Here is a 10781-nt window from a genome sequence, read left to right as displayed (position 1 = left end):
TTAGAGGGACAGATTATCTCAGTTGCTCACAGTAACAACTCCTGCTAAATAAATATTTTGTAGGAAAGGATATACAACGTGTTATTTTCTAGATGACATCTAAATCCGCCTGTTGAGATTATCAAATTTAAAGTCTTTCATCAATTAGTCTCCAGAGGAGCTCAAAAAAGTTGCCACTCCTTCAGTAAGGCCTCTGCTGCGTCGCCTGATTTATCACATTATAAAGACCTACACTGTACTGCTGATGTTTGCAAGAAGTCAGAAAATGATATTGAGGAGATGGATTCATTTGCATGATCCTTGCTGAGATTTTTAGTTGTATCTTTATCTTTAGAAAAATGTTTTTATTAGGTCTGTAAATTTAGTGCCGGTGAAAAATTCCAGACTGACATTCTATGGGATAGATCCAGCACAAACAGTGGCAATGCAATCTTCCTAATGCAATGTGATGCGGTATGCTTGAATATGACCATTTATGTCATTGATATTATCACTGTTATACAATTGCAATAATCTTGTACAAAGTAAGAACATAAGAATGGCCCTACTGGGTCAGACCAAAGGTCTGTTTAGCCCAATATCCTGTCTTCCGACAGTGACCAGTGCCAGGTGCCCCAGAGAGAATGAACAGAACAGATAATCATCAAGTGATCCATCCCCTGTCGCTCATTCCCAGCTTCTGGCAAACAGAGGCTAGGGACACCATTCCTGCCCATCCTGGCTAATAGCCATTGATGGACCTATCCTCCCTGAATTTATTTAGTTCTTTTTTGAACCCAGTTATAGCCTTGGCCTTCACAACATCCTCTGGCAAGGAGTTCGACAGGTTGACTGTGTGTTGTTTGAAGAAATACTTCCTGTTATTTGTTTTAAACCTGCTGGCTACTAATTTCATTTGGTGACCCCTAGTTCTTGTGTTATGAGAAGTAGTAAACAACACTTCCTTATCTACTTTCTCTACACCAGTCATGATTTTATAGACCTCAATCATATCTCCCGTTTGCCATCTCTTTTCCAAGCTGAAAAGTCCCAGTCTTATTAATCTCTCCTCAAATGGAAGCTGTTCCATTCCACTAATAATATTCATTGCCCTTTTCTGAACCTTTTCCAATTCCAATATATCTTTTTTGCTATGGGGCGACCACATCTGTACACAGTATTCAAGATGTGGGCATACCATGGATTTATATAAAGGCAACGTGATATTTTCTGTCCTATTTTCTATCCCCTTCATAATTTGCTTTTTTGACTGCAGCTGTGCATTGAGTGGATATTTTCAGGGAACTATCCACAATGACTTCAAGATCTCTTTCTTGAGTGGTAACAGCTAATTTAGATCCCATTATTTTATATGTATAGTTGGGATTACGCTTTCCAATGTGCATTACTTTGCATTTATCAACATTAAATTTCATCTGCCATTTTGTTGCCCAGTTACCCAGTTTTGAGAGATCCTTTTGTAGCTCTTCGCCGTCTGCCTGGGTCTTATCTTTAGTAATTTTGCATCATCTGCAAATTTTGCCCCTTTTTCCAGATCATTTATGTCATGTAAGATGTCAATGGAAAAGTTATGATTTGTTAAGTATGATTACCCTGTTTATATACATGTAGCTGAAGTTAAGAATATGGGCTTAGTACAGTTATTTTATACATGTGTTGTATTTATGGGTAACACCCACTGGATAAAATTTACATTAAGGCCAGACTGCTATATAGTGATGGCTCATAAAGGAAACTTAGCTCTCACAATGGGCCATATAAGAAACTCATTCCTCCCAGATAGCTCTTCCTGTGGTCACATCAGCAAGAATATGGGCAATGGCTGTCCCATGATTCATCAAAGCATGTAAGGACATGCAATATGCTCATGTTACCCTAGGCTATGAGCTTGGTTTGAGACAATAAATTTCCAGGTATATGGACAGAGGATATAAAAGATCCCTGAGATATTTTGATTTTTGCCTCTTTTCTGCCCTAATTCTCTGGACTGTGGATTTACAATAGGAGCATTTTGAACTATGGCCTGAGGACCTTCCGATCATTTGGAAGTTAACAGAGAGAAATCAGAAGCCACCACTGCTACCAACCTGATATGAGGACTTCACAATTATTTGTATGTATATGATCTATTAGCCATTATTAATCTTATTTTATTTTTAAACCTCTAGTTACTAAAGGATTGATATCAGCATGATTATTGGGTAAGATCTGGCATACCTTGAACTGGCTAAGTGGCTGATCTCTTGGAATTAGAAGAATACACTATTTGATTAAATTCGTTTTCGGTATCCACCCATCATAGAGTCCAGTGTCTGGGTGGCAAGACAAGGGCTGGAATGCCTAAGAAGACTGCATTTCTGGCTTCTTGTTAACCCGTGTGATGAGCTAAAAGTTTACTTTTGTTACTGGCTTGGTATAAACTCATGATAGAGTAACCACCAGCAGAGCTGTCCCTAGGGTACAGTGAATTAGGGCAACTTCTCTGGACCCTGTGCTTTGGGGAACCCCACAGGAGGGAGGCAGGGAGGTGAGGCGGGAGGGCAAGTAGGGTGAGGAGGTGAATGGGGTGGCGAGTGGCAGGCCAGTGGGGGTGGGAGTGAGGAGACCTCCTCCAGAAACTCCCCCTCCCCACAATGCCTCCTGCCTACCCACAGGCCCCGCCAGTCAGCATCTCCCCCTCCCTCGCAGCACCTACCACAGATCAGATATTTCGCCCGTGGCGTCAGGAGGCGCTGCGGGGAAGGGGAAAGGAGCATTTTAAAGAAATATCACCTTGAAAAAGTGGGCATGTAAAAAAATAAGAGGAGAAGCACAGGAAGAAGGAAGCAACTGGAGGTTTATTTTTTTTTTTTTTTAAAAGAGCATACTCAGGTTGAAATATTTTTGCTTTAGTTAAAACCCATTAAGCTAGAACAATAGCTAGAGGTCCATGATATTGTGACAAGGACATGACATCAGAACTGTTGCTAGAGTGGCTGGAAATGCCTGGCTTTTGAATTAACTACCATGGGAACGACTACTTCATAGTATTATCCTCTTGCGTCAAGGGACACGAGCTTTGGTCTCCTCCTTACCCCCACTGTTGCTGACTTGTACAACAGCCGCTTCATTACAACTTCAGTAACCAACAGCAATATCCATCTAACAGAAGCCCTCAACCCAACCCTGTTGTTGTCCATGCAGCAAGATCACTGCCACCTGAGGAATAATTCACTTTCACAGCACAGCAAAAGCTAGATCTCTTGTCTTATAATGGACAATACTCCTTACACCATTTCAGTGGAGTGGTTGTTATATCTGCTATATTTCTTTACTTGAAATAGGTCAGATTTGGCACAGTGCCAAGAACTCCAGCTGAAATCAATAATACATTTTAAAAGCTTGACACCATTTTTTTCCTGGGACTAATGTTATCTTTCATATAACCAGCCTATACATTGTTATGTAGGAATTTAAGTAAATCTCCAATATCAGAGGTATTTATAGTGCCTACTTCCAAACCTGATTTTGTAATCCCACCACGTGCAATTACATTTATCATTTGTATTTCAGTAGTACCTAGGAACCTCAGTTATGGACTAGAACCCCCTTGCATTGATGCTGTACCAAAAGACCTTGCCTGGGACCAGACTATGAACCCCTCACTGTCAGCTGAGTTTACTGGGGCTATTCATATAAGTAATCATATGCCAGTGGGAGTAAGAGGTTCACAGTTTGGCCTACAGTGAGTAATCCCACTGATTTCTGTGGGACAACTCATTCTAACGGATTTGAATGAGACTACGAAATGAGGATTGTACTGTGAAGCCCTTACTCTCATTGATGAGCATTTACTCTCTCAGACAATCTCATGTGAGTAACTGTTCACCAAAGGGAGTCAAGAGTGCACAGTTCAGCCCTAAGGGACGTAGAATGTGAGTAAGGCTGGCAGAAGCCAGCTCTTAGTATTCATCTATAAAATGGGCACATTGTTTATTGAAATAATTAGATCCTGAGAAAGGATATTAAACTTTTAAAAAAAACTTTTATTTAACATAGTTGACTACGTTGTGGTGGTTTTTAATTGCTTGGGGATTTCAGCACTGAATCGCTGATATCCTTTTTTATATCTTCCTTTTAAATTCTGAACATGTTTAATTGGTATGTTGTCTAATTAATTGCATGTCTATTGCAATATGGTGTTTACTTACAAAACACTCTGGGCCATGTCAGTGATTAACCGCTTTCTCTTATGTCTATCTAAGTGCTAATTAAAAACAAATATGCTATACCTTTTGTACAAGGACATACACAAAAGTAGAGCATGAAGTCATTGCTGTCTTTTCTTCACTGAATTGTACAAGCTGCAACTAATATTGGGTTAGAGGAAATGCAGATAATGGACTGAAAACAAAAAAAGCGACAAAATAAAAATGCATGAACTCTCTTCATGCCTATGTAGATTTTAACACACACACACCTACCCCTCTACAGCTTATGTAGGTCTAAAGAAACAACCTGTGACCAATAAATCAGAAAGCTGGGTATCTTCTGCTTACTAGCATATTCTGCCAAACAATTATACAGTGAAATGTTCTAACTGCACTTTGATTTTAATGTTAAAACCCATTTCCATAATTCCACTGGATCTTTACAACACAGTTTAATATTTGCCAATGAAGCAAATGAGCTGCAAGTAACATTCACAGATGGTTCATGTTTTCCATTAAGTCTGCTAGCTAAGATTTGCTTTGTTTAAAAAAAAAATTGTAAATGCTTTGCACAAAGGAACATGAACTGAAAGCTTGGCCAAATCTGTAAATTGCAACCTATAAACTAGTGCCTCTCAACATTTTCAGGTAAATGAAAAACTCTCATTACTAAAAGAATTGCCTATTTTTCATACAGAGGAAACTGAAAGCTCAGTCAAGTAAGGAATTTCATGCCAACTATATGTTTCCCCATGTAATTGCGGAGTGGTATACGGTTAAAATTTGGCTGTGCCTTGAGTTCATGTTTACTGTCACATGTGAGAATAGTTCAGACTAACTTGATCAAGGATGGATCCCTTGATAATTACCCGTTCTGTTCATTCCCTCTGAAGCACTTGGCATGGGCCACTGTTGGAGGACAGGGTACTGGGCTAGATGGACCATTGGGCTGAACCAGTATGGTCGTTATGTTCAAACTAGTTTGTCTTTAACATGGAGTTTGTTCGCATGTTAATTCTAGATTAGGCAAAGAGACAAAGAACCAGCAACATAGTGCAACTTTTAAGAATAAATCTGGCAAAGTTCCACACTGGAGATGAATTTCAGAATTATATCCTAGAAGGAAGTTGGACTGATTGTATAGTACCTGACAGTGTATATAGGATGGGTGGGGGGAGGAAAATATTTATGAGACTCTAGATTGAAGCTATCAGTTTACTACAGGGATTAGAGAACACATAGTAGCCACCCTCACTTTCCTGGTTTAGGATCCAATCCTCCAATGTGCTGGGCTCCTCAGGTCAACAATTTTAATGGGAGTTGAGGGACTCAGTGCTTTGAAGGTGGTGTTTAGTACCTCAGAGGACTGGGAACAGTGTTCACAGTATCCGTTCTGGCCTCTACTTTCATCCATTGTAGGTTGAGGATATTGTTCTACTCCTGTGTTACGTTCATCTCACCATATTCCTTGACTAGAGTTGCTAGTCAAGGAATATGGTGAGTGTTGAGCTATTGCTTATTTTAAAAAAAACAAACCATTACATAGACCTTTTGCATAGGGAGGGATCTGTCTCCTTGTTTATCAGATTCCTTTCTATTATGTGATCTATATATTTACCAGTGTGTTTTCAATATTTTATTACTGGTAGAGGTGGTGTCCTCCTGACATGCTAACCAGTTTTAAATGTATCGATCCCCTGTTCCAAGAGCAGCTATTGATTGATTAAACTATACAGTGGGAGGGAAAGGAAAATAAAGGTTAAAGCAATGATGATCTGTAAGCTGCATGTGTGTTCAAATACTCACCGTAAACTAATCTTCTCAAGCATTGTTGAATGCAAACTCCTGCTCCTAGTTCATTATTGCTATTAGAAAATGGTAATAGGTGCCGAGATGTAAATAAAACATCTTTAGGTGACACAGAACTGCAGTAGAATGACTATATTTTCTATTAATGCCTTGTTGGCAGCAAGTCACAGTGACCTCCTTCAATCTGACCTGCCCTGTTTTATAATTTATTTTTTACTGTTAACACAATGCTGGGAATGAATGTTTCTGTAATTCCCACTTTCGACTTTGCCAGTGCTGCTTTTTACTCACGCATTGAAAATATTTTAATAGCTTGTTCCCTTTAAAGCGTATGATGACTATACACAAACCAGGAAAACCAGCTGTGCATTGCATATCATTTATGCTGTATTACAACATAAGCACCAGGGAAATCATGCTGTTTGCCACTAGTTTTGAACTGCTGTTACCAAGAGTAAATCTCTGACCATTTTGATACATGCCCTATAAATAATGTTGAAGATATTCAAGAAAACACATTCAGCAAGTAGGCTTCTAAGCTAAAAGCATAACCTTTTTCCTATTCAGTACAATAACATATAGAATTGGAAATGACCATAGGGACAGTTGATGTTTTTCAAAATTCAATGTTTGGATTAAATTTTTCAACCAAAAAAGAAAATGTGCTTTTTTTGCACATATTCCCTCCACCCCCCATTTTTAAAGTAGTTTTAGGATTGATGTTTAGATGAACTGCCACGTATAAGTTAATTTACTCTCTTTATTCACCAAGAGAGAAATGCTGGGTCAGAAGTCAATGGGATTTTTGCCACTCAGTAGGGGCCAGGATTTTTACACCCAAGTTTGAAATTTACCCCACACAAGGAATCAGCACAAAACACACATACCATTTAAGTCTCATTTATGCCCTTTGTTGAATCTAATCCATTATTTTTTCCAGTTATTGCAGCTTTATTCTTCTACAAAAGGTTGTGGGTTTTTTTTGTTTTTTTTATAAAAACACTGCATTTTTGTTGCTGTGCTGATCCCAGGATATTAACAAGACAAGGTGGCTGAGATAATATCTTTTATTGGACCAACTTCTGTTGGTGAAAGAGAAGCGTTTGAGCTTTCTGAAGAAGTGCTCTGTGTAAGCTGGAAAGCTCATCACTCGCCAACAAAAGCTGGTTCAAAAAAAATATAACACTGCATTCACCTTGTGTCTATTTTTTGTATTAAAAACATTTCATGGGAACATAGGAATTCCCACACCCAATCAGATCATTACACTGGTCAATCTAGTATCCTGCCTCTGACAGTGGTCAGTACCAACTACAGGCAATCAGTCACATCACACAGCTACAGGATAACTAGCTGAAAAAGAATGTGCACATCAGGGACCACTGCAACATACTTTATCCCCAAAATACCTGTGAGCCTAGCACCCCATCCAAGGCCTGCATTACCTCAAATCACTGAGCATCATATTGACACACACTCCGCATAACCTCTCTGCCACTCTGTACAAACAGTTATGGAGATACTGTCCCTATTCTGAAAGGCTTACAGTCTAAGAGCCTGAATCTGCACTGGGATCTGCTAGTCTGGAGCCCTGTACCCAAGCTAGGTTGTGGGGCAGATAGGAATAGTTAGCACCTACTCTACTCTATCATAATTTTGTTTAAAAAAATTGACAGTAAATTGCAGACATGTGATTGTTCAGTTGTCCCTCCTCCTCTGTATGTCAATGGTTTTACTAAGCCCCAGTCCTGTTTCAGAAGCCCACTGGCAAAGGGAAAGGTGTCCATGATAATGGATCCCAAAGAAGAATTGAGACCTGAGAAGGCAGGGGGGGATGGTCATTAGAATATTTTCATTAGAGAGTGTGTGTGTGTATATACAGTGACTGTTAAGGTTGGTATTAGAATTGTTGATGTAGCCTTATCAATCAATTATTTCAGTTTGTCATCTTTGAGTTTCTTTAGTAACGTATCAGTAAGGATGGTCATTCCTTCTATTTCTCCACCTTCTAACAGTCATATTGTTGGTGACTAGATGTCATCCAAAACAAGCCCATAATATGGAACAAGATCCTAAATGGCATTACTCAGCTCGAGAGAGAGAGTGGTAAGGTAGATTTTTTTTTTGGGAGTGCCCAGACAGACCACCTCAGCCATCATCTTTCTTCAGTTTTTTAAACTGTAAATTTTTCTATTTTCTAAGCACCTGCAATAACTCCTTTTAGGTATGTTCTTCTCTGCAAGTTTGACTCTCACAGCCGGCAGCAGCAGTGCAATCTGTGCCACAAGTTAGTCGAATCTTCATTCATGACCCATTCTCTCAGTTTAAGATCAGGGTTCTTTGTTTTTGACCCTATTTCCCTCTTGAATAATCTGGTACTCAAATAGAATCCTCTTAATTGGTACCCCCCGCTCCCTCCTGAAAACAGAAACATACAATTAAGCTATTCTAGTCAGGTTCTTGCACAGAACTATCTCATGGATACCTGATTGCCTTCTGTTGTATTGGTAGATAGTTCTGCTTAATAACTTTGCTTTAGAAGCAAGCAGACTACAAATTATTAACACATTAAAAATAAACTCAGTGACAGTGGCATCTGGCCACTGCTGGAGACAGGATCTGGATGAGATGAACCACTGGATTAGCTGAGTGGTTTGGCAGTTCCTGTGTTCCTAATAGAGCTGGCAAATCACTAAAGTGAACAAAAAAAACAACAACCACACAGCAGGACATTATTCAAGCAAACACCAATTTACAACTGTTTGTTATTGGAAGAAATTTACTCCTCTATCCAGAGGGCTAGCACTAGGCTTATATTCAACTTAAATACTACTTAAGGTCTTTTAAGAGGTCTTAGTCCCTCAGAACAGCAATGAATTTCCCCATACTGTGAAGAGGTATTTTGTTTATGCATTGCTCAATTAAAATACATTACAGTAATCAGGTTCCTTTGCAGTGTCCTTTTAATAAAGACCGCCAGAGAACACCCCCATCATGGCCCTGCAGGTGCCTCACCCCAGTACTTCCAATCAATTATCAAAATCAGATTACTTCCAATACCCCGCACCCCTTGCTTCATAGTCTGGTTTGTTAACTCTCTTTACAGAATACAAAGCCTTGTTTAATCCTTTAAATTCACTCTTACTCTGGGTCCATGTAAGAATCCTGTATGTTTCCTTTCCCCCTGCTGAAACCTCCTCCTGGAGCTTGATCATACTTCAAATAGTCCTTCTGTCTCTACTTAAGACTGGAGTGCCAGCCCTCCTCCTGGAGTTGGAGGATTCAGGCAGGTATTAATTCTCTCCTTAAGAAAGGAGTTCCCAACTCTGCTGGGAGGTGGGTTACATTTTAGGCCAGCTGTAGGGTCTCAGACAACTTCTGCTCCAGCTGGCCCTTTGACCCCAGTTAGGACATTTGTCCTCAGACAAGGAAAGCTCAGCATGCAAAACCTCTCAGAGTGACATCACCCCTATTGTTGTGAGGGAGGAGGCCTCATATATGCTGGACCCCCTCCCAGAGCTCAGCCTAATTGGCTGGGAGGGAAGGGAGACTCTCTTCCCCCCACCCCCATTCTGCAAGGCTCCTAGCTCTAGGCTCTAAAAGAAACAGTAACAGGTTTTCCTCCCTAAGCACTACTCATTCCCAAGACTGCTTTCTCTCTATCAATATATCATATTTCCTAGATCCTTGCATCCATGAGATGTACCAAAGTTTTAAAGCGTCACAAGATGCAAGAGAAGTGACCTGCCTCGTAGCCACTAGTACTCTAATGGGGCAGAGTACCCTTTAACAGTCCTCCAACAAGCAGACATACCATTCAACAGGGTGCTGACTAATCTCATTGTACCCCTTTTCTCACTAACTCTTTGAATTTCCTATGTACTTGTTATGTCCCTGCTTTTATAACATCTTTTTAATCAGTGCAAACCTTATTTTCCATTAGCACTAGGAACAGAGATACTGAGTCAGTCAGCAAAAAAAAAAAAAGATCTGCTCCCTCACTCTTCAGCCTTCCACTGCATTCGTATGTGGTGATTGAGCCTCTGCAGCATGTCTACATAAAACACGTCAGGCTGCAGCCCCTCTTCTGGCTCTTCTAGAATCTTTCACTGAGGTTCTGGCTGCATTTTCCCCCTTCACAAGATTATATTAGCACACCCTATCTCTGCTCCCACAAAGTTGAGACCCTTCCTCCTCAACCTCCTGCTGGCATTGGCCAGGCTGGCCATCCACCAAACCAGAAGGAGAAAGCTCGATGGTAGGGTGCTCTGCAACTATGGGGGTCATTTCCGGTCTCTTATCTGATCACACCTCTAGGCGGGTTTCCTCTGGGCTGTGTCCACTGACTCCTTAGACACCTTTGAGGAGTGCTGGGCATTGTTGAGGGTTCTCTGATCCATGTTCCCTTCTGGATCCGTGATTTTCAACCTTTGACCTTCACTCTTATTCCTGATATTTCCTTTGTTGCCAACAGCATTCATTTGTGGCCTGGGTTAGTGATTCCTTTCCCTTGGTTGAGGGAACAAGCCTATAGTTCCTGGGCTTTGATTTCTATCCTTCTAACGCTCTCATCTTTGGTTAGCTCTGCTTTTATGTACTCCCATGTCACTGTCCCTTTATCCCTATACCTCAAATTCTTTTCTCATCACCCTCAGCTCACATCCATCTCCCCTGCCCCATTCTCGCTCATCTTGTAATTTTCTACCCTCCATCCTCAGGGTCCTCGTCCCTCTTTGCCCTACTCTCCCTTCTTTGGGTCTGTCCCCCTACCATTTCTTTCCT

Source organism: Mauremys mutica, chromosome 11, assembly GCF_020497125.1.
Source record: "Mauremys mutica isolate MM-2020 ecotype Southern chromosome 11, ASM2049712v1, whole genome shotgun sequence".
In the NCBI taxonomy this organism is placed as follows: Eukaryota; Metazoa; Chordata; order Testudines; family Geoemydidae; genus Mauremys; species Mauremys mutica.
Note: the sequence above shows the minus strand (reverse complement) of the source record.